The 25,069-nt window shown below is 42.1% G+C and overlaps 1 long non-coding RNA gene and 1 pseudogene across 1 annotated transcript; both read left to right on the plus strand.

Annotated features, from left to right (window-relative positions):
- The window catches only part of LOC129716739 (uncharacterized), a 42,616-nt pseudogene extending 19,396 nt beyond the window's left edge, over window positions 1-23,220 (plus strand).
- Window positions 23,221-23,620: 400 nt separating this feature from the next.
- On the plus strand, window positions 23,621-24,989 carry LOC129722225 (uncharacterized). Its single transcript, XR_008727579.1, has 3 exons — window positions 23,621-23,703; window positions 23,764-23,969; window positions 24,026-24,989. It is a non-coding gene; the product is annotated as an uncharacterized LOC129722225 (long non-coding RNA).
- The last annotated feature ends 80 nt before the right edge of the window (window positions 24,990-25,069 follow it).

The raw sequence follows: 25,069 nt of genomic DNA on the forward strand, positions 1-25,069 counted from the left end.
CGTATACTTTCTCCTGATATTCCTCGATTTGCCGGTAGACGTTTTGGCGTAACTCTGGGTCTTTCGCTAGCTTCTTTTCTAGTTGCAGTAGCCTCTTCAGGGCCATTGGATAACTGTCAGGGAACTGCGGATCATCCGTGTTCCACAGGAGTCCGGTCTCGAAACGATCACCAATTCGTTTTGTAGTTTGTTCCAAAATTTCTCGTGCCCTCTTGTCGTCAGCGGACTCTCGCGGCACGCTCACAACCGATTCTTCCAAAGCGTAGTGAGTCTTCAGTAGATCGTAAAGATTTTCGTTGGTAACTTCTTGGTGGACATTTAGGAAAACTTCGCTTGTTTCGGCTGCGTTTGTTTGTCTCGGACCATAGACTGTCCAGCCGAGTTTGCATCGTACTGCAATCGGATCCGCCACTGAACCGATTTTGGCCTCGATTGGGGCGAACGTGTGAATGTTGTTCAGCCCGATCAGCATTCCCGGCCGGCCGTTGTACGACGATATTCGGAGTCCGCGCATGTGGGCATACTCGTGCGACAGTTCTTCTGCGTTTAACTTTTGTTGGGGCAGCATCAACTTTCCCACCGTACGGACTGTTTTCAGTAATAGTTTTTCATTCGCTCCTATCGCCGATGTCCAGAGGTTTAATCGCCGGTATTCTTTCTCCACTCGCGCGATATCGGCCGTCCATTTTATTGTGAGTTTCTCCGGGACGCCGACAGGTCCCAGCCGATCGATCAAGCTTTTTTCCACTAAAGTCACCGACGCTCCTTCGTCCAGGAACGCCAGAACTGTAATCGACCGTTCGCCGCAGTGAAGGTTCACAGGGATCATCCGAAACAACGTCACATTGTCAGCCCGAGTATGCGCACTGACTAAACGCTGCACCGGATGTAGGAGTGGATTATGTGCTTCTCTGCACTCGCCGATGTTGCACCGCAGCTTGAACTTGCATGGAGCTGCTCCGTGTTCATTGAGGCATACTTGACACAGTCTGAAACTATCAACTATTTTCATCCGGTCAGCATACGCCAGCTTCTTGAAATCTTCGCAGTATCGCAACCGATGATCCGTGCGCTCACATGCCCTGCACGGTTTTCGTTTCTTCCGCTCTTCCTTATCAGCTCCATTCGCACCTTTGCCATGGTTGTAAACTGCACCTTTCTCTCGCATTTACTTTCCCTGGTCGAAATTCTGCGACTGGATTGCTAGGTGCCTTGAAGTCCATAGAAACGTTCGCTTCGCAGGCCTCCGATACTATCATCGAAATAAAATTGGTGAAGGTTCGTAACGTCACCCGCTTTTTGCCGCGTTTGTACCGTACCCAATCGCGCTTGTCGTTGTCGGGAAGTTTGTCCACTAGGTTCTGGATGAGAAACGAATTCACGAGATGCTGCTTCAATTCGGCTGCTTCCAGGTGCTCGCAAAGCTGCTCCACCGCAATACCGAACGGGACGAAACTCGCTAGTTTCCTAACCTTCGGTGGCTCTAACTTTCAAACACTCTCCAGTTGACATTGGAGAAGCAGTTCCGGAGACCGTACAAAGTACGTAGCTTCTCGATGACCGTTGGAACGGATTTAGGCAAAAGTAGTTGACCGCGGACCATTTCCAAAGCCGGGCCCTTCAGGCACTCCTGAAGTCGAACCAGGTTTTCAACTTCGCTGAATCCGCACGCTTCGTTGGAGGCTTGGTGTTGTAACACGGCAGACGAAATAGACACTGTTTTTCAATTGCTTACTAAGCAGCTACAAAACTGTAATTTATTTATTCGTTTTAGTTAAGGGTAGGGTAAGTATTTTAATTTAATCTTACATTTTCAGTGTTTTTATAATATTTATAGGTTCCGGTCTACCAAGGGTTACAACGTCGACAATCTATAGGTGTACAGGTAAGTATTACTTTTTCAGGTTAACTTCCTTAGTGTTAGCGGTAAGTAATTTTTAATCAAATAAACGGTACCTGCTAATCTTCTTGAAACTTCACTTGCATTTTAATGTAAATATGTAATTTATGTTAATACCAATGAAAAAATACAAAAAGTAAATTGGTTTTCTTAGATTATAAACTTTATGTTAAGCACGTTGTCACTCTACCAACTCTAGACTATATCTTCAATTCAATATATCTCTCTTCATTTCCAACTCTGAACTTCTTCTCTCTTTCTTATCTCTCCACTATCGGAAGTAAATAAGCTGTCACTCTCTTATCAGAGGTCCGACGTGTTTCACTCCACCATGATGGCACTATGGGCCCAGTAACACTTTGGTACGAACTGTTAAACAGTGGCCATTCCTCCGGTTTTCCCGAGAAGTTGGGCAGTTTCTTAGTAACTCCGCTTCTCGCCGCTAGTTGGCTCATCCGGTTAATTTTTCTCTTCGGATTTGGATTTTTCTGCCTCTCTTCATTTTCAAATTTGCCATTCTCGTCGTCTTCTTTTTCGCTGGATTTTTCTTCATTGCTGGAGTTTTCTTCATTGCTAAAGTTTTCCTCATTGCTGGATTCGTCATCGTTGTCGTCTTCGTCACTCGCCATTTCGCTCTGGAATTCTTCCTGCCGTTCTCTCATTCGTTGAACCTGCAATCTTCTTTCAAGTAGAACGCGTTCCTGTAGAGCATATTCTTCTTCCTCATCCTCACGAAGTTTTTGCTCGAGTAGCAGTCGCTTCTGTTCCAAAGCTCGCTTTATCTCCCTTTCTTTTCTCTTCAGCATCGCCTCCGTTTCCATTTCCTTCTCCAGCCGTTTTTGTTCTTCCTCCATCTCTTTCAGCCTTTGTTCGACGGATTTGACGCCGGAATTCTCGGGGTTTTTCTTACCACTACCCTTGCCATTCTTGGCTTCCATCTCTTTCCTGTACTTTAAGGCAAGTGCTCTGCAAGGTTCAGAAGTGCAGAACCATCTTTTATCCAACTTCGACTCGTCAATAATTCCCACACAACGGTTGTGGTACCATGATTCGCAGCCATCGCACCCGACCATCTTCTCATTGGATGTCGAAATCTCGCCGCATGCTGCGCAACACACTCGCTAGTTCAAGCGACACTCGTTTTATGTGGTTGTTTAAATCGTGTTTCGAACGTATTTCAATACCTTCTCCCGTGGTCATCATAGTAGCTACTAGAACGATACGATAAATGATATTGAGATTAATATTATACACATATTGTAAAACCTACTGATTGTCGTGTCTGTCGTGTCCAATCAATCCAACCGTTGAATATATTTGCTTCTTTTAGATGATTCAATAAACTGTCTTCTATCATCAAGATATATCATACGACTGACTTTATTTTTTTCTTTCAATCTCTGTCCTGCACTTGCATTCTTCCTTTCACTCTCTCTCACTGTCTCTTACTATCACTCTCACTCTCTCTTTCTTTCTCTCTCTCTCTCATTCTCGTTCCCTACACTGATATACACAAATCTTAGCGAAATAGATCATCCCTAACAACTTGAGCGAAGCATATTTGTACCTACATGTTTAAGTGTCTTTGCATACATTATGAATTAACTTAACTAAATAACAACAATGTTAGAGCGTGTGGAGTAAGCCATTTTTAACGGATTAAAATTGTAACCGTGCACTCAGCTACTTGTTATTCAAGTACTAATTCAACCAATCCTAACCGAGGTTTCCGTTCCAGCAGAATTGTGAAAACAAAAGCGTATGCCTAATGGAACATGAACCAAACACAAACAATATCGCGCACACAAGCACACACAGTACGGCCGAAATGAAAATAGTTACACACACATCACAAATACTCTCATAGCTAATAACGTCAGGAGTTGAAACGAAGAAATGATGCGCAAACTAAGCGTAAGCAGGCTAACAAACAATAGCTGTCTGTTGTGTATAGCAAATTTTAAGTCACCAAACTCTCTGTGGTAAGATATTGTAGGACAACAAAAGAAGTGAGTGCGAGCGTTTAGTCGGAGATTGGAGTTTATATACATATTACGACCTAATATATTCTATTTATTATTATTAGTAAAGTAGCAATGGAATAGCAATGGAATTGACCAAATTCGCTCAACTTGAAAAAAAATTGTAGAGTGCACTGAAAAAAAAAACAGCAACAAGAAAAAAACGCTGAATTGAGGATTTCACTCGTTGTTATCTTTAACTATCGAGAAGTGAATAGCATACAAAGAACCAAAATCTGTATAGAAACGTAAGTACTGTTTGGAGACACGAGTCGTAACCACAAGATGTGGGACTTTTGTATATATTACCAGGAAAAAAACCAAAACGGATCCTCTACTCGATGAAATTTTGAAAGTTTAAACAAGAGTCTTTTTTTATTATACAGTACCGAGATAAAGTTCAGGATGTTCTTTGTTTTAGATATTGAAAGAAATTCCTGTATTAGATATTGCGACGCAGAACATCAGCTCAAGATGAAAAGTCTGTATTTAACTAACTTATGGAAATATTGGTCATTTTTTCGTAGAAAGTAATATAACACAACGTTAATTTGCGTTATCAAACTTCAATACAAGTTGCGTGAAAATACTCGGCACAATTTCTTTCACACAATGCAACTCTTGCATACTGCCTATGAACTCTCGTGCAACTCAAATGTGTGAATCTTTTTGCAGCGGCATTCGCAACGTGATCACAGCAATCACCGCGTCGTGTGTCAAACTAAATTTTATCAAATATCAATCAAAGAATATGAATTATTGTGAAGCGCAGCTCGAGTATTATTGGTATTATTACCTTATTACATCATTAAACATCAGAATCTAATATCGTTGCAGCGGCATTCTCAACGTGAACAAAGCGATTACAGCAACCACTGCGTTGGGTGTCAAACTGAAAATTTCATTTTATCATCATCATCAGTTTGGATGCGGGTTTTTTAGGATTGAATCCAGTAGCCGTCCCGATCAGGTGCACAATTCGGAGGAAACCTGCGGTTTCCTAGAGGATTCGTACATCATCGAAAAGGACAACGAAGTTGACGGTTAGGAATACCAATTGTTTAAAATCTTCAATGAGATTCATGCTCTCTAATTGCAGGTTACCGCAAGTACTTCGTTTCAGGTTAAAAGCATGATCAATTCAATTACGGAAGGACTACCCAGTTTTGGCATACCGGAAGGAGATGGCAGGAATTTGTTGGCCTCATCATCGCTGGAAGCAGAAAAAATTTCTACATCACCATGACGACGGTTGTTCACCGTCTTGGGCAAGCGATGTCTTTTCACAGAGCTTTAGCAACCTATCCACCTTTCAGCCAATTGTTCCACCCGTGTCACCGGCGGACCCCGTTCCGATATCACCCTCTTCGCCAGTTTTCAGCCCAAAGCCTCAAATAGCATCTTTGTCGAAGATGACAAAATTTCTAAACTATAATTAACGAAAATAAATCTAAGTTTAAAAGTTGGGTGATAAGCAAATTGTTTCGTAAAGAAGAATCGTTTGCTGGTGGTGGTCATGTGTCCTCACCTCTGTGCCCCACCGTAGAGCCGGAAAGCGAAGACTGTGATGATATTAGGAATTATGAAAAAAGTTCTATGTGTATTAGAGCAGAGCGACGGTACTAAAGATGGCTATCAGCAGTATCAGTGTTGGAGGAGCAAAAAGTGGTGATCGGCGTACCAGTCATAATTTCGTGTTCAATGATATGATCGATATACGGTCGTATATTCCTAAAATCGAAGTGATATTTCGCCGTTCGCGATACGGAAGCTATCGGTTGCAGTGCGAGAAAATTTCTTTGGTGGCGGATGCGTTTGCGGGAAGACCTTGAAGTTTGACAATAGCAGTTAACAGCAGAAACAGTTCCGACCGATTTAAAAGATTTTCACATTCAAAAATCCTGCCATTATTATTTTGAATAATAATTGTCTAAATAAAAATGGTGAAGAATGCCTTCTAGAAAGCAAAATTTATTTTATCGTTTCTCCAAAAATTTAAAAGTGGCAATCATATTAGAATCGTGTTGTAGGAGAGGAAAAATATAAGCTTGTCTTTCGAATGATTATTAAAACTTTTCAACTTTAATCATGTCTTAATTTAATTTATTGATACTTTAAAGAAAAATCAAATTTAGAGTTCATTTAGCGTTACCCAGGTTGCACCACGAGGAGGCGAACTCTTTTGCAACCCAAATTCCTAATTCTTCCAATTTTCAATTTCTAATTACTGATTTCCAAATTCTAATTTCCGTTCAATTTCAAACGTATAAATTTTAATTCCATGTTCAATTCTTGCAAATTTTTCGCTTTCAAATGTTCATTATTCCAAAAATTCTTAATTTCTTTATTGTTCCACTCCTAATTTTTGATATTCTTTGGTTTTTAATTTCTCATTTCCAATTCTTAATATCCCAACTTCAAATTGCAAGTATTAGTTTTTAAACTTTCAATTTTACATTCCAAAATTTTGATTTTAAATTCATAATATTCAATATTTCAAATTTTCATTTAGAATTTATATTATTCCGAAATGAAAACCAAAACCAATTTTAAGGTTCTCATTTCAAAATTAATTTTTTTTCTATTTCTTATTCCATAACTCTAACCTATCTTCCAATTTCGAATGTTCAATATCTAATGTTTAAAATATTAAAATTTCACGTACAATTTTGTAACTTCAATTTGCTTATTTTAAATTTCTAATCACTAATTATTAAAACTAAATTAATTATATAAAAATTATAATATAAATAACAATCAAACATAAAAACTAACATGATAAGAGGATAAGGATAGGATGATAAAAGGATAAGAATCCTCTATTCATTCAATATCCGTCTTCCATCCATTTCATTATTCATCATTCATCCAATTTTTCATTCCTTTTCAACCTTTCATTCCTATCCTTCCATCCATTATCCGTTATCCATCCATCATCCATTATCCAAATCCATCATAATGAACAAAAACGGAACCAAACAGTCAAAATCCTAATGAAATTGTTGAACGCAAAATTCAGCAATTTCATTAGGAAAAAGTTAACGAACGCAAACAAAATTCAACGCGGTAATTAAAACATCAGAATTTATAAATTTATTCCTGGTCGTCAAGTAAATTCATACGACGGGCTCGTCTCAACAACCCTGGACTATCGAAGTCCACCGATCTTTTCGGTTTTCGGACTTCTATACAACCCGACCAAGTATTTCGCCGTTGCATACCGGTCGTTACCACTTTTGTGGTGAACGACTCCTCCTCTTGTTCTAAGGATAGGCTGAGGGACCTCATTCGCATTGGTTGGTGGCAGTTATACACCGACTCAAGTATTCCGGTATGTTCTACCGGCTGTACCATTAGTTCCTCCGGGTATTCGAACTCATAATGCCGGTACGAATACTCCTCTTCGGAACTGGAACTTCGGCACAGGCAGCAACATGCCGAGAATACGCGTTTCAACTGCCACCAACTTGTTTTTAGGAAATTCATTAAGAGCGAAGTGTAGATGCGCCCGTATCAAACCTATCCTTATCCTCTTATGATGGTTGAAGAGGTTGACAAAGCTAGGTATACTACGATTGAAAATTGGTGTTTGGTTTGTTCGTCGCTAGGGATATTTTTCCACAGCAACGTTCTGTTTCATTTTCATTGTTAGCTACGATTGAAAATCGTGTTTGACAACTTGTAATTAGGTTTTATTTTTTCTCTTCCGCTACATTCGGGATGTGGGATGCGGTCGGAGGAACTTGGCGAATCTAATATTGGACTGGATGGACTTCGGAAAACTGGCGAAGCGCGGCCAGAACCTGCTGCACACGACCCTCGGAAACGTTTGCGGACATGGTCATGAGGAACGTGATCAGGCTCAGACATAATAATCGATGTACGGTCGTATGTTTCGCAAAGTCGAAGTGATATTCCGCCATTCGCGGGATCCGGAAGCTATCGGTCGCAGTGCGAGAAAGCATCTTTGGTGACGAATGCATTTACGGGAAGACCTCGAAGTTCGACAATAACAGTTAACAGTAGAAACAGTTCCAGTTGTCAACCTGGCAGGTTACTGTGTGATGAAGCCAGTCGGTGTCCTTCGGCAACGTCTCGAAAAGATTCATGCATTCTGTCGAACAGTCGGCGATCGAGCATACAACATCAACTCATGCTGATGAATCAAAGTGCGGCACTGTCCGCCCATCGGATGTCCGGTTATTTTACCAGTTCTCAATCTAGTCTGTCCACAGTAGTCGGTGCTGCGGTCTCCACCCGCACGGAACCAGTAATGGCGTTGAAATCGAACGGTGTAAATACGGTGTAAATGATGTGTGTAATCAAGGACCATCATCCTGATCCGCTGGCAGCATGTCTTAAGCAGTTGCGCAAGCAGTTGGATCTTCAACTGATTCGTTGTGTACGCGATAATGCCCGCAGTCAGCGAAGTTATCTCGTGAAACCGCCGCTTCTCCCAGTCTCGCTTCGGTTTAAATCTCGACAAATAAAGCACGAGTTTCGGTCGAAAGCTCATCGCTTCGGAAATGAGTCTGAGTTGGAGGGCGGTCCTCCAACACTAGCCACTCCTAAGTACAACACCTACATAGACATTTTCGTTTCCTTCCTGGTCTATCTGGCAACTTCTACTTTCTTGTTTCTTCTGTCTCCTTCGGCATACTTGGAATCGTATAAAGTTTGGGTTTGTATCTTTGTTACCTTCAGTACGGTCCAACTGTTTGCTCTATTTATTTGCACTAAGCCGGTCTGTCGGAGGGCACATAAACCGGCCCGCACATCGCGGACAGCCGTCAACCGAAGCTGCTATGACACAATCCTCCGGCTCAACTGGTACCCGTGGCACATTTGTGGAGGAATTCTTATGTCTCTGCCGGTGGTTTCGATTTTATCGAATTTTGCAATGATGGATGTCAGCAAGTTTCGCATTTTCGAGTTTCATTACGGCTTTCTGATGTTTATTTGCGTTATTCATTTTTGCAATTTCACGCAACTGAACTGCTGAATGCGGAACTGCTTGAGACTGGTGACGTCCATCACGTTTGTTGGGATTGCCATTGGGCACATGTGGGAGTTGAAAAAAGCGAACGCAATGCTAGGTGTTGAGGTGTTTTTAGCAATCCCCTGGTATACAGCCAGTCTATTTACTTTACATCTTTATTTGGCAAGAGAAAGGGAAACGAAAACTAAAATTTCACTTGTAATGGAAACGTAGAGCAATAAAGTCGCTTTTTTATACTCGCTCGTTCTTTTATTGCGTAGTTATTGTTCTCGGTTCGACCACGTGGATAGTCGGTTCTCTGGCGTCAGTGTCCAGTCCAGGTTCCAGTTACTTCTCGTTTATCCGGTTCGTCCATTCAACAAAATTTTGGTCCTTCACGTCCGGATCATGGATTTAGCAACCGCGGATAGGTTGGCTTTGAAGCGAGAGGTTATCTTTGCGAAAGTGAAATGGGAGTTGTCCGTCGCACACAACATTTGCTGTTGGAAACCGTCCGCCGCGGAAGTGCTTGAAAGACGCACTAAGCTCACGGAACTTGCTGGTCATTTCGACGTCTTTCAAACAGAGATTGAAGAGAATACGGCCCACTTAGAGGATGTTGTTTCTGTTTTTAATCATCGACTGCAGTTCGACGAAGTGTATTTTAAGGTTAAGGATTTGTATAACCAGTACCTGGAAGAATAGCAGGAAAATGGTTCTGTTTGCAGTGTTAAATCAGAACACTATACAAGTGATTTACGTGACGCAATCAAAGCACTGCTGGAAATGCAACAGGCAGTTCTTACACTTCAAAATCAACCAGTTTTAGAAAATCCTCCAGTGAACCATGAGCCGCAGCTTAACGTAAAGCTACCGCAGCTAAACATTCCCGTGTTTGCAGGGGAAAGGAAAATTTGGCGTTCATTCAGTGAAGAGTCTTCGATTTCGGCAAACGCAACGCAAACGGTTAGCTGTAGTCCGGAACCAACCACGTTTTCTTTGTTACCAACGGTGGTAGCTTATGTCAAGAGACAAGACGGCAAGTCACACAAGGTAAGAATTCTCATAGATTCTGGATCGCAGGCATCTCTTATCACCGAAGCGTGTGCCAAACGCCTTGGACTGAAGCGGTTCAACGCCAATGTGGAAGTCACAGGAGTCAATGGAGAAGTAGTCGGTACTACAGCCGGCAAGGTCTCGTTGGTGATTTCATAGCGATTCGACGAGAAGGCTACACTTACTACTCAGGCGTATATTTTGGGAAAGCTGACGGCAACCCTGCCGTGCCAGCAGTTTAGCGCATCGAACATGCCGTATCTAAAGGGATTACAACTAGCAGATCCTCGATTCAACAAATCGAGTTCAATTGATGCTATTTTGGGTTCAGATGTCTTCCTGTCCGTTCTTCAATCGGGGCAGGTCAAGAATCAAAACGGTATTCCTGTTGCACAGCGTTCCATATTTGGATGGATGGTCGCAGGAAAAATTTGCAAACAAGAGAGTATACACGCTAATCACGCCGTGATCAATCTTCGTCAAGATTTCGACATTGACCTATACTACGACTGTTTTGGGAGGATCGAGAGCTGCACGACACCAAACCTTTGGTGGAGGAGGAAAAAAGAGTAATCAAACATTTCGATTCAACATTCACACGTTCAAAAGATGGACGCTTTATTGTAAGGCTACCGCTGGACGATTCAGAGCACAAACTCGGTGAATCTTTGACAGCTGCTGTCAAACGCCTCAGAGCCATGGAACGCAGATTCCAAAACGATTTCAAGGAAAGTTTCAAGGAAAGATACACAACGTTTATGCAAGAGTATGTACACTTGGGCCATATACAGTTAATTCCTGATTCGGAAGTAGCAGTTGATTGTACGAAGTCCTGCTATTTACCTCACCATGGAGTCATTAAAGAAGACAGTCTTACGACCAAACTTCGCGTTGAATTTGACGGGTCATGTGTTACGTCGTCCGGAGCATCACTCAATGATTTGTTGCTAAACGCGCCCAATATCAATGATGATTTATTTGATGTCCTTCTGCGATTTCGTTCTTTTCCGGTGGTATTTACAGCGGACATCGAAAAGATGTACCGCCAGGTGTTGGTACATCCAGACTATACGAACTATCAGCGCATAGTATGGCGAGATTCATCGGATAAACCCATACAGCATTTTCGGCTTTTGACTGTCACCTACGGTCTCAAGAATTCTGGATTTTTGGCTATGGCAGCGTTAAAGAAGGCAGCGGAAGCGTTCGAGAAAAAATATCCTGAAGCTGCTGAACGAATTAGGGAGCACACCTACGTCGATGATCTGATTGCGGGAGCTGATACTGACGAAAACGATTAACGAAACTGACGAAACGATTGACGAAAACGAATGACGAAACAGATTAACGAGATCCTACACAATGCTGGTTTCATCCTGCGGAAGTGGAGTTCTAATTCAAAAACAGTTTCCAGCCCACTTTCAGATTCAACATGCATTAAGCCAAACCAATCAAATTCCCGGACGAGCGGGATTCGGTGAAGGCGCTTGGTACTCATTGGTTAACCGAAGCAGACGTGTTTACTTTTAAGATTAATTTGCAAGTTGATGGTCCCAACACAAAACACCAGTTGCTGTCGGGCACTGCGCGTTTGTTTGATCCGTTTGGAACTCGAGCAAGTTAAAATTCCCAGATGGATGGCAAACTTTAAAGGTCAAATTGAACTGCATGGTTTCTCCGACGCTTCCGAGGAAGCATACGCCGCAGTAGTTTATTTGAGATCGGTTAGCGAAGATGGTCAAATTAGAGTTAGCCTGATTGCAGCTAAAACGAAGGTGGCACCGGGAAAAAACCCTTCAGAGTTAATCAACCATCCACTTTGGTGGACAGGACCTCCTTGGCTAGTAGAGGATTCCTCAACATGGAAACACAACGTTATTGAGGAAAAATTCAACGATGACATGTTTGAGGTGCGTAAACGATTTCAATCGCTCAACATACTGGTAGCACTCCCAAGCACCAATTACGTGATAGAAAGGCAGAAACTTGATCGAAGGTCTACTTTGAATGCAGCATGTCGGCAGCTAGCATTCGTGAAGCGTTTTATCGCCAACATGAAGGCACCGAGAGTTCAAAACCCAAATAAAATGGTATGATAACGCCGTCTGAGTTGCATGAGGCCAGAATGCAATTCGCAAGGTTGGCGCAGTGTGACATATACGAGAAGGAAATCAACTGCTTAGTCAACGGTTGGGAAGTTTCTGTGAAATCTAACATCAGTGATATGTACCCATTTCTAGATAGCGACGGAACAATGCGAGTTGGTGGTCGATTACAACACTCCAGCCGCCCGTTTCGCATTAAGCATCCTGTAATCGTACCCAAGGAACATCGATTTACAAAGCTGTTAGTGGAGGAATTGTCACGCCGGTCCATCGTTGTTGACCGCAACAATCAGCCAGTACTACTACATTAAGGGATGTCAGGACGTAGTGAAGCAGACTGTGCGTAACTGTGTTAAGTGCTGTCGCTTGAAGGCAAAGACGGCTCAACAATTGATGGGAAGTCTTCCAGCGGCGCGTGTAACGGCACGTCGTCCATTTGCCTATGTTGGGGTGGACTATGCAGGTCCCATTTTAGTTCGCTCCCTCGAGGAGAAAGATCAATGAAGGGATATATCGTCGTTTTCATATGCCTATCGACCAAGGCGGTGCATTTGGAGGCAGAGGGAGATCTATCGACTGCTTCGTTCTTGGGGGCGATGAAACGAATGATTGCGCGGCGAGTATATTGCAATGAAATTTGGTCCGATAACAGTACAAATCTGGTTGGCGCTGATCGACATTTGAAGGAAATTTACTCGGCATTGATGACTCACAACAAGGACGCAGCGCGTCATTTCAGCAATCTTGGTATAAGCTGGAAATTTATACCACCCTCCAGTCCTCACCAAGGCGGTATTTGGGAAGCAGCAGTGAAAAGTGCCAAGGGGCTGCTTCGACCAATCGTTGGAAATGAGAAGTTGACTTGTGAGGAGCTGACTACAGTTTTTTAGTTTTTAAATAGTTTATTTGACACGGCACGATACAATTTATGTTTAACTGAGCCAAGTACATTTTTTTTTTAAATTCTAAATTAGCAGGGAAAAGAGGGAGGCCTTTTTTTATTCTCGCGGCCGACTACGAGCTAGTGGGGATTTAAGGTGAGAGGAGGGGTGTTACAATTTTGTTTTTAACTATTTTATATTACAGAATGTATTCATTTGTACGTGGCTAACCAGTGATGTTCTATTTGAGCAGTTTTGGTCTGAGGTGTCTGCGTGAACATAGAGATGCCGAGTCTTCGTTTTAGTGTCTCCAGCCGGGTGTATCATTCTCTTTCAGTTTGTGACAGAAATTGTATTCTAGCAAATAGATAAAAGAAATCAAATTTTAATGCCAGCTTTTTTTTTAAACCCGTATAGCTGTGTCATGTACTGGAGATCACCGCTTCCCAGAATGTCTCTAACGGGTACGTTCGGTTGTTTTCCTCGGGCCCGAAGGGAATCTATAAGCTCAGACCTAACACCACAGTATTCGGCACACGACCAAACAACATGCTCGATGTCATGGTAGCCATCGCCACAAACGCAGTGATTACTGTCTACAAGCCCTATACGAAAGAGATGCGTGTTTAACGTATAGTGATTGGACGTAAGTCTGGACATCACGCGAATGAAGTCCCGACCAACATCCAACCGCTTGAACCATACTTTCGTCGATACCTTAGGAAACATGGAATGTAGCCACCGTCCCAGTTCATCTGAGTTCCATGATGATTGCCAACTGTTGAGTGTTCTCTGACGCAAAATGCTATAAAATTCATCATAAGCAATTGGTCTTACATAAATATCGCCATCAAGAGCACCCACCTTAGCTAAAGCGTCAGCCTTTTCATTGCCCGGAATGGAACAATGAGAAGGGACCCACGCTAAGGTAATGTTTATCTGTTAAAGCACTTAAAAGCCGCCGTATTTTCCCCAGGAAATACGGGGTGTGCTTCACAGTCTTCATCGAACGAAGAGCCTCAATGGCACTGAGACTGTCTGTGAAGATGAAGTAGTGGTCTATGGGCAGGGTTTCGATGATCCCAAGAGAGTACTGAATGGCAGCAAGTTTTGCGACGTACACGGAAGCAGGAGCATCGAGTTTGTAGGAGGCGGTAAAATTTTCGGGGAAAACACCGAAGCCAGTGGACTCATCTAGATTAGATCCGTCAGTGTAAAACCTTTCATCATAACTAACATGTTTAAACTTATTGGAAAAAATTTAGGGATCTCTTGGGGTCGCAATTGATCCAGGATACCAGAAATGTCTAAGTATCTAAGTATCTAAAAGTGCGACATTGGAGGAATCGTATGAAGAAGGATTAATATCTTGAGCCATATAGTCAAAATATAAAGTCATAAACCTGGATTGAGAATAAACCTTCCGAAATTTTCAATTACTAATGGGTTCATAACTGTGCATCGAATTAGCAACCGGAAAGAGAGATTCCAAAAACGATGTTTCAACGGAAGAATACCCGCTAGCACTTCAAGACTCATCGTATGGGTCGACTGCATGCAACCTAAGGCAATACGCAAACAACGATACTGCATTCGTTCCAGTTTGATCAAATGTGTGTTTGCTGCGGAGCGAAAGCAGAAACACCCGTACTCAATTACAGACAATATCGTTGTTTGATAAAGCCTTAGAAGGTTTCCTGGGTGGGCTCCCCACCAGGTTCCGGTAATCGTACGAAGAAAATTAATCCTCTGTTGGCATTTTTGTGTCAGATACCTAATATGACAAGCCCAGGTGTATTTAGAGTCGAACCAGACCCCGAGATATTTAGCGACTAAAACCTGAGAGATCGTTTTACCCGTTAGTAGGAGCTGCAGCTGAGCTGGATTATGCTTCCTAGAAAAAACGACCGGCTCAGTTTTCTCCGGAGAGAATTCGATACCCAGCTTAAGAGCCCATTCAGACAAATTGTCTAAGGTATCTTGCAATGGTCCTTGCAGATCGCTAGCCTCGCTACCAGTAATGGATACAACGCTATCGTCTGCAAGTTGCCTTAGCGTGCATGAATTTGCAAGACATTCATCGATGTCATTGACGTAAAAATTATATAAGAGAGGACTTAAACATGAACCCTGGGGAAGACCCATGTAACTAATTCGGGAAGTTGTCGAATCGCCATGTGAGAAATACATATGCTTTTCTGACAACAAATTAAGCAAAAAGTTATTCAAATTTGGTGAAAGTCCCTGCGAATGAAGTTTCGCGCTTAAAACTTCTACAGAGACAGAGTCAAAAGCCCCCTTAATATCCATGAACGCAGAAGCCATTTGCTCTTTTCGAGCAAAGGCTAGTTGAATTTCAGTAGAAAGCAACGCTAGGCAATCGTTCGTCCCTTTGCCCCGGCGAAAGCCAAATTGAGTATCTGAAAGTAACCCGTTTGTTTCGACCCATTTGTCTAACCGTAAGAGGATCATTTTCTCCATTAATTTCCGGAGGCAAGAGAGCATCGCAATCGGCCTATATGAATTGTGATCAGAGGCAGGTTTCCCGGGTTCCCGAATAGCAATAACTTTTACCTCCCTCCAGTCATGCGGAACAATATTTAGCTCAAGAAACTTGTTGAACAAATTCAACAAGCGTCTTTTTGCAGAGTCGGGTAGATTCTTCAACAGGTTGAATTTTATTCTATCTAACCCTGGAGCCTTATTGTTGTATGACAGGAGAGCCATTGAAAACTCCAACATCGAAAATGGAGGCTCTTCCGTAGTTACTAATAACGCGTCGCGAAAGGTTTTCTGTTCCGGTACAGAGTCCGGACAGACCTTTTTGGCAAAATCGAGTATCCAGCGATCTGAATACTCCTCGCTTTCATTCGAAACGTCACTCACGGTTCCGCATGCGCCTGGCGGTATCCCAAAGAGTGCTCATCGCTGTTTCCCTCGGCAACGCGTTTACGAACCTCCGCCAGTACCCGCGTTTTTTCGCCTTTACTAAGCTCTTCATCTGCCTGCCCAGTGCCTCGTACTTTCGAAGCAGGTTGACAGTGCCGTACTCCCGGTAGTCCTTACACGCCGCGGACCTTCGCACGTACAGCTCAGAGCACTCTTTGTCCCACCATTTGTTGGGAGGGCGCTGTCTAATCGTTACCCCGGGTATCGGTTTCGTCTGAGCTTGAGTCGCGGCGTCGATTATCAAGCCAGCTAAGAACGCGTATTCTTCCTCCGGAGGAAGTTCCTCGTGAGTCTCGATAGATTGCGCTATAATAGACTCATAACACTTCCAATCAATATTACGTGTAAGGTCGTAGGAAATATTGATTGGGTTCGGGGGAGTTGAACCATGAGCAATTGATATAACGATTGGAAGATGATCACTACCGTGGGGATCGGTGATTGCTTTCCACTGGCAATCTTACGCTAGTGATGTCGAGCAGAGGGATAGGTCAAGCACGCTTTCACGTGCTGGAGGATTAGGTACGCGTGTCGCTTCCCCAGTATTCAAAACTGTCATATTGAAGTCGTCGATCAAGTTACAGATTAAAGAAGATCGGTTGTCGTCGTACAGCGACCCCCATAGCGAACAGTGAGAGTTAAAATCTCCCAAAATCAAAAAAGGTGCGGGAAGCAATTCTGCTATATCAAGGAGTTGCTTCTGTTCAATCCGCGCGGATGGGGGAATATATAACGAAACAAGACAAAGGTCTTTTCCTTTCATATTCGTACGAATGGCAACAACTTCAATATTCGAGATCGAGGGGAGGTCGATTCTGAAAAAAGAATAGCACTTTTTGATCCCTAAAAATACCCCTCCACCGTGTGAGTCTCGATCTCGACGAATGATGTTGAAATCGTGGAAATTAAGTTGGTCATTTGAATTGAGAAAAGTTCACAGAGCGCGAACGCATCACATTTGTATGTGTTTATCAAATGTGAAAATAAATCGAATTTGGGGATGATACTTCTGCAGTTCCACTGTAACACAGTGACAAAAATCCTAACCTCTTTCGACGTATTAGTCATCGAAAGATACGATAGCTGAAATGAGGGGCCAAGTTGCTGTGAGTTGCTTCAAATAGGTTTTCACTGTAGGGAGAAGGGCAAGAAGAATGTTTTGAAGGGGATCTGGTATGTTGAATGTTTTAAATATCCAGTCCACAATATCAGAGAATTTTATGAACCCTTTTTGTTTTATGTCTTCTGATCGAGAAATGGGTGCACGAGGGGTTTTTGGTGCCCCAGGAAGCGGTGGGTACTCCTGGTTTGATTCGAAATTAAAACCGGGGGGTACTTGCTTCGGTTTTTCTTCACCGCTTCCTTTCTGTGTTGTCTTATTGGTCATTCCGCTAGGGGTTATCTTACGACCTTTGCGAGAAAGATTAGGAGAGATGAGCATTCTCCTCTTCCTAGATCCCTCTGGCAAGGCATTAGAACACCCTTCGACGGGATCGTCAGATGTACCCTCATCGGTTGGCAAAAAGGAAAAGATGTTTCCTGTCGAGGGTGGCTCAGCCCTCTTAAGCATTTCTGCAAAAGAGCGCTTTGATCGTTCCTTAAGGGAACGCTTAATTTTTTCCTCGCGCTGTTTGTACGCGGGACACGCCGAAAGGTCATGCCGAGTTCCCTCGCAGTAAAAACACTTTTCAGTATCCTCACTGCAAGCGGTCTCAGCATGATTGCCTCCGCACTTGCTGCAGCGTGCCTTGTTGCAGCAGTAGGTGGCTGTATGACCTAACTGCTTGCAGTTTTGGCAATGCATGACCCGCGGTACAAACAGGCGTACAAGCAGACGAACCCTGTCCAAAGAGATGTAGTTCGGCAGTGCGGATCCGGCGAATGTTACACGGAAGGAATCCGAAGGGAGGAATTTCTTCTCTCCTTCTTCGATGGATACTGGATGTAATTGCTTGACATCCAGTATCTTTACATCTTGAATCAGGGGGTTCTTGAAGCAGCCAACCCCGTGACGCAAAATGTCATCGACCGTGAGGCTTTCTTCGGTAACCACACCGTCGATCTCCACGTCCTTGGCAGGGATGTACACGCGGTACTCCCTTGTAAAGAGCTCGTAGCTAGCAATTCCGTTTGCTTGCTTCAACCTACTCACGACAACTCGCAGTTTGTTCGGCCTCACCTTCGTAATCTCGGTTACGGCCGAAAACTGTTTTGCCAGGTCCTTGCCTATTTGTATAATGTTAAGAGGCTTCTTTATGGGCCTAAAGTAAACTACGAACGGACCTTTCGAAGCATCTGGGTAAGCTTTCACCCGTGTTGCCGGTACCCTTGATACGGTGCTAGGTAGCGGGGAAGGTAGAGGGGAATTGATGGGGGAGATCTCAATCTCTTCCCCATTTGTTTCCACATCCAGGAATAGTTGCACCTGCATGTCGTCCATTTTGCGGGAGCGTTACGCTCTACCGCACACAAACGATAAATATTCGAATGTGGGGGGGTGGGGGGATCAAGTAGTTGATATTAAATTTTAAAAACAATTTTTCAAACTACAATGGATCAAAATAAAAAAAAGACAGTAATACTAATACTAATAACAATAGTAATAATAGTAATAATAATAATAATAATTATAACAATAATAATAATAATAACAATAATAATAATAATAACTATAATGATAACAATAATAATAATAATATTAATAATAATGATAAAAATTCTAAAGTGAATACTTCACCGAACGTCTAAGTCACGACCTCACGGCTGATAGTTGGATTAATCGAGTGTCTCCGCAGAACAAACAATGACGATCCAGCTTCGTGTTGTGACACAGTGGCCGTATCTTACACTCGACCTTGTAGATGCCACTTGTAGTTGACTTCCACTCGCTCGATCGTATGATGGTCCGTGCTGCTAGCGGGGTAACAGCGGTGCAGGGGAATTATTCTTGCTGATATATCAGCTGCGTATCAGATCACTGGCGGGGTAGCCTGCCCCTACCAGTGTGCAGAAGATGTTTCTACCGATATATTGCAGGCTATTGTTATCGCACACAAGAACTAATCGAAAAGAAAAACACCCGTACGATAACTCGTGTATTGTTATTTTGCGAATCAAACGGAGATAAACAATTTGCGTCTAATCAAGACGAAAGCAAAACAACGAATGAGGAGCTGACTACAGTTCTTTGCCAAATCGAGGCGTGTCTGAATTCGAGGCCGCTGTGCCCTATTTCGTCATCGGTCGATAATTTTGAAGCGCTCACACCAGGGGATTTTCTTGTGGGCCAGCCGTTAAATCTATTACCCGAACCTGATGTTTCACAAGTGCAAATGAATCGACTTGATCGTTGGAAGAAGGTTCAGCGCTATATGATCGAGTTTTGGAACAAGTGGCGAAATGAATATCTCGCAACATTGCAACCAAGAGGAAAATGGAAAACAAGCCAGGAGAACATAAAACCAGGTCAGCTAGTCTTGGTGAAAGGCGATAATGTACCACCCTCAGCGTGGGAGTTGGCCAGAGTATCTGCAGTGCATCCAGATCAGCAGGGATTGGTGCGTATCGTCACTTTGCGTCGAGGCAAGACAGAGTATCAACGTCCAGTTCAGAAGCTATGTCCACTTCCGGATTGAGGTGCTACCTCAAGGCGGGGAGGATGTTGAGGTGTTTTTAACCACATCCAGTCTATTTACTTTACATCTTTATTTGGCAAGAGAAAGGGAAACGAAAACTAAAATTTCACTTGTAATGGAAACGTAGAGCAATATAGTCGCTTTTTCATACTCGCTCGTTTTTTTATTGCGTAGTTATTGTTCTCGGTTCGACCACGTGGAAAGTCGGTTCTCTGGCGTCAGTGTCCAGTCCAGGTTCCAGTTACTTCTCGTTTATCCGGTTCGTCCATTCAACAACACTAGGTGACACGAGTGAGACGGTGTTGAATGGAACGGTCCTTGGTTCTAGCCAGCTGCATCAAGCTCAGTTTGATTGGTTCAACGAATACCGGGTTGAAATATGCATGGATCTGTTTCTGCTGGTGGTTTTGGTGTGGTTTTTGAACCGGGAGTTTGAAATTAGCTATCGGTTGAGCTTTTACGGAAGTGCCGTCGCGAACCAGGATAAGATTCGTGTGCAGAACATGAAGAATCAGGCGGATATGCTCCTGCATAACATCATTCCGAAGCATGTTGCGGAGCAGCTGAAGAATACAGCCAAATATTCGGAGAATCACCGTAACATTGGCATTATCTTTGCCAGTATTGTGAATTTCAACGAAATGTACGATGAATCATATTTGGGTGGGAAAGAGTATCTGCGAGTACTTAATGAGCTGATTGGGAATTTCGACGAATTGCCGGCGAGGAGTGAGTTTCGGTGCGTGGAGAAGATTGGAACCATTGGTAGCACATTTATGGCTGCGTCCGTATTGGACCCGAGTTGCCGAGGGGAGAATTATAAGCATCTCTATACGCTGGTGGATTTTGCCATCGCAATGCAGCAAGTGGTGGATTCGTTCAACCGAGATCTGCTGGAATTTAATTTGATAATGCGAGTTGGGTACAATTTCGGTGATGTTACAGCTGGCGTCATAGGTACCAGTAAGTTGTACTATGACATCTGGGGCGATGCGGTGAATGTAGCATCCCGGATGGATTCGACCGGAGTGCCCGGACGGATACAGGTTGGTAGTGCCTGTTTGGCCGTGCTCTCCGAGCGGTACGATTTCGAGCCCCGGGGAAAAGTGTACGTCAAGGGAAAGGATCATATGGAAGTGTACTTGCTGGTGAACAAGAAGCCAGATCTACTGGGACCGCCGGAGTTGGATATAGATCCGATGTGAGCTGGCGCATGGTGTTGCGTGTGTGTGTGTGGGAATTGCCAGTGAAGTTGAATTCACATTTTTCTAAAAGGCTCCCAATGTTGGTTTCTCCGCTTAGTGTGACTTCTTTAAAGTTGACCACTAAACCGAAATTGGCAAAATTAGCTACAAATTAAGTAAAATCATTGTGTAATTGTTAGTACTGACTAGTGACAACATCACTGAGGAACATATAAGTTTGATGCAGAGGCTTTAACTTTTTCAGGAACGTCGAACTTCGGGACTAACTGTGCGACCGGTAATTTGTATCATAGTTTTCATAATCATTCCATTGACAATAGCAAAGGGCGACGTCCTCAAAAACCTTTACCAGAACCAGCACATTCGATAGTTTCCTTATACTGAACTATTTGAAATATTCTTCAACGGTATCGGCTTAAGTTGGCAGATCACAATCGTTGGCAAGCTTGGAAACAACAATATTCTCCTCGAGTTCTAAATTTCGCTAAGTTTGGCGCTAGTTAGTGAAACCGTTAGCTTCGCTAACAATCTACTGATCGCTATTCTCGTCATGCACAAGAAACAGGTTTTTTATATCTGTAAACTGAAGATCAATAGTCATTGCACAAGCAAGCCGGCTTTATTTAAAATTTCATCTAAAAATACGGGTACACAGAATGTCTAATTTTTTTTTCATTTGCTTTCAAAAAAAAAGTTGCATCTATTACACAGAACCCCATGCAGAATAGTATATTGTGAATAAATACACTACCGGACAAAGATTCAACACAATTTATTACAAATAAATGTAGTTTTTTTAAAGAACCCTCTTGCCACTAGAATATTAGTAGAATTGCCGTGAACGAAGGAAATACAATAGAATCCTGTTTTTCTGCGTGTAAGTATATTTACACGAATTCCTAGAATTTTCAAAAGTTGAACTACTATGCATGTTTCTATAGTTGTACTGCAGTGAAGTAGAAAAAAAACTAGACATATAACAACAAACAAGCTAATATACTTTATGTGCCTTCTATCGAATTCGAATCACAACAAATGATATCTATCGGTTTTATCTTGCTCTTAAATTATACCATTGATATTTTAAAAAGAGTTTTAAAAAATCAATTGTTCATCATTGTAAACGCGTTTTAAACTTTGCTTTAAACGAAGGCAAAACGTAACAAAATTACCAGATCCAACTATGCCAGACTCGTGCCAATATACATATATTTGCTCTTTTCCTATTAAGAAAATGTGTGAAAATTCCATTTTGGATAGTACGATAGCACACACGACAAAACTGTCGAAAAACTACTATGATTTCATTTCGCACTATCTCCGCGTTCAGCCAGGTAATAAAACTCCTCCATTTGAACTGATATAACAAACACAAACGAAATAGCATATCGAAACAATCACCCACAGATGCGTATTTTTATACGATACACATTATGACCATTGCACCGCACACTTTTTTTTGTCCAGATGCACGCTCTCGCAAACACATTCTCACTAGTTCAAGTGACTCTCGTTTTATGTGGTTGTTTAAATCGTGTTTCGAACGTGTTTCAATACCTTTTCCCGTGGTCATCATACTAGCTGCTAGAACGATACGATAAATGATATTGAGATTAATATTATACACATATTGTAAAACCTACTGATATACACAAATCTTAGCGAAATAGATCATCCTTAACAACTTGACCGAAGCATATTTGTACCTACATGTTTAAGTGTCTTTGCATACATTACGAATTAACTAAACTTAACAACAACAATGTTAGAGCGTGTAGAGTAAACCATTTTTAACGGATTAAAATTATAACCGTACACTCAGCTACTTGTTATTCAAGTACTAATTCAACCAATCCTAACCGAGGTTTCCGTTCCAGCAGAAATGTGAAAACAATAGCATACACTAGCCTAATGGAACATGAACCAAATACAAACAATATCGCGCACACAAGCACACACAGTACGGCCGAAACGAAAATAGTTACATCACGAATACTCTCATAGGTAGTAACGTAAGGAGTTGAAACGAAGAAATGATGCGCAAACTAAGCGTAAGCAGGCTAACAAACAATAGCTGTCTGTTGTGTATAGCAAATTTTAAGTCACCAAACCCTCTGTGGTAAGATATTGTAGGACAACAAAAGAAGTGAGTGCGAGCGTTTAGTCGGAGATTGGAGTTTATATACATATTACGACCTAATATATTCTATTTATTATTATTAGTAAAGTAGCAATGGAATAGCAATGGAATTGACCAAATTCGCTCAACTTGTAAAAAAATTGTAGAGTGCACTGAAAAAAAAAAAAACAGCAACAAGAAAAAAACGCTGAATTGAGGATTTCACTCGTTGTAATCTTTAACTATCGAAAAGTGAATAGCATACAAAGAACCAAAATCTGTATAGGAACGTAAGTACTGTTTGGAGATATCGAGTCGTAACCACAAGATGTGAGACTTTTGTATATATTACCAGGAAAAAAAAAAACCAAAACGGCTCCTCTACTCGATGAAATTTTGAAAGTTTAAACAAGAGTCTTTTTTTATTATACAGTACCGAGATAAAGTTCAGGATGTTCTTTGTTTTAGATATTGAAAGAAATTCCTTTATTAGATATTGCGACGCAGTATGTTATCAGAACATCAGCTCAAGATGAAAAGTCTGTATTTAACTTATGGAAATATTGGTCATTTTTTCGTAGAAAAGGTAATATAACACAACGTTAATTTGCGTTATCAAACTTCAATACAAGTTGCGTGAAAATACTCGGCACAATTTCTTTCACACAATGCAACTCTTGCATACTACCTATGAACTCTCGTGCAACAGTACTTGTATATGATTTACCTCAAATGTGTGAATCTTTTTGCAGCGGCATACACAACGTGATCACAGCAATCACTGCGTCGTGTGTCAAACTGAATTTTATCAAATATCAGTCAAAGAATATGAATTATTGTAAAGCGCAGCTCGAGTATTATTGGTATTATTACCTTATTACATCATTAAACATCAGAATCTTATATCGTTGCAGCGGTATTCTCAACGTGAACAAAGCGATTACAGCAACCACTGCGTTGGGTGTCAAACTGAAAATTTCATTTTATCATCATCATCAGTTTGGATGCGGGTTTTTTAGGATTGAATCCAGTTGCCGTCCCGATCAGGTGCACAATTCGGAGGAAACCTGCGGTTTCCTAGGGGATTCGTACATCATCGAAAAGGACAACGAAGTTGACGGTTAGGAATACCAATGGTTTAAAATCTTCAATGAAATTCATGCTCTCTAATTGCAGGTTACCGCAAGTACTTCGTTTCAGGTTAAAAGCATGATCAATTCAATTACGGAAAGACTACCCAGTTTTGGCATACCGGATGGAGATGGCAGGAATTTGTTGGCCTCATCATCGCTGGAAGCAGAAAAAATTTCTACATCACCATGACGACGGTTGTTCACCGTCTTGGGCAACCGATGTTTTTCCACAGAGCTTCAGCAACCTATCCACCTTTCAGCCAATTGTTCCACCCGTGTCACCGGCGGACCCCGTTCCGATATCACCCTCTTCGCCAGTTTCCAGCCCAAAGCCTCAAATAGCATCTTTGTCGAAGATGACTAAATTTCTAAACTATAATTAACGAAAATAAATCTAAGTTTAAAAGTTGGGTGATAAGCAAATTGTTTCGTAAAGGAGAATCGTTTGCTGGTGGTGGTCATGTGTCCTCACCTATGTGCCCCACCGTAGAGCCGGAAAGCGAAGACTGTGATAATATTAGGAATAATAAAAAAAGTTCTATGTGTATCAGAGCAGAGCGACGGTACTAAAGATGACTATCAGCAGTGACCAATCGTAATTGTAACTCCGAAACCGAGCAGTCACACATTAGATGTTCAGGACTGTTCTATTCGTGGAAGTGTATACTTGCGTTAACGCGAAGGTTCGAAATCGCTCAGTGTTGGAGGAGCAAAAAGTGGTGATCGGTGAACCAGTCATAATTTCGTGTTTAATGATATGATCGACATACGGTTGTATATTCCTAAAATCGAAGTGATATTTCGCCGTTCGCGATACGGAAGCTATCGGTCGCAGTGCGAGGAAATTTTTTTGGTGACGGATGCGTTTGCGGGAAGACCTTGAAGTTTGACAGTAGCAGTTAACAGCAGAATCAGTTGTCTTCGTCAACCTGGTAGGTTACTGGGCGATGGAGCTGTGTCCTTCGACGTTGATAGTAAGTGCATTTATTTTATTTGCCTTGACTTATCGGACCGACCGATTTAAAAGATTTTCACCTTCAAAGATCCTGCCATTATTATTTTGAATAATAATTGTCTAAATAAAAAT

This window comes from Wyeomyia smithii, chromosome 1 (assembly GCF_029784165.1).
Source record: "Wyeomyia smithii strain HCP4-BCI-WySm-NY-G18 chromosome 1, ASM2978416v1, whole genome shotgun sequence".
NCBI classification, from domain to species: Eukaryota; Metazoa; Arthropoda; class Insecta; order Diptera; family Culicidae; genus Wyeomyia; species Wyeomyia smithii.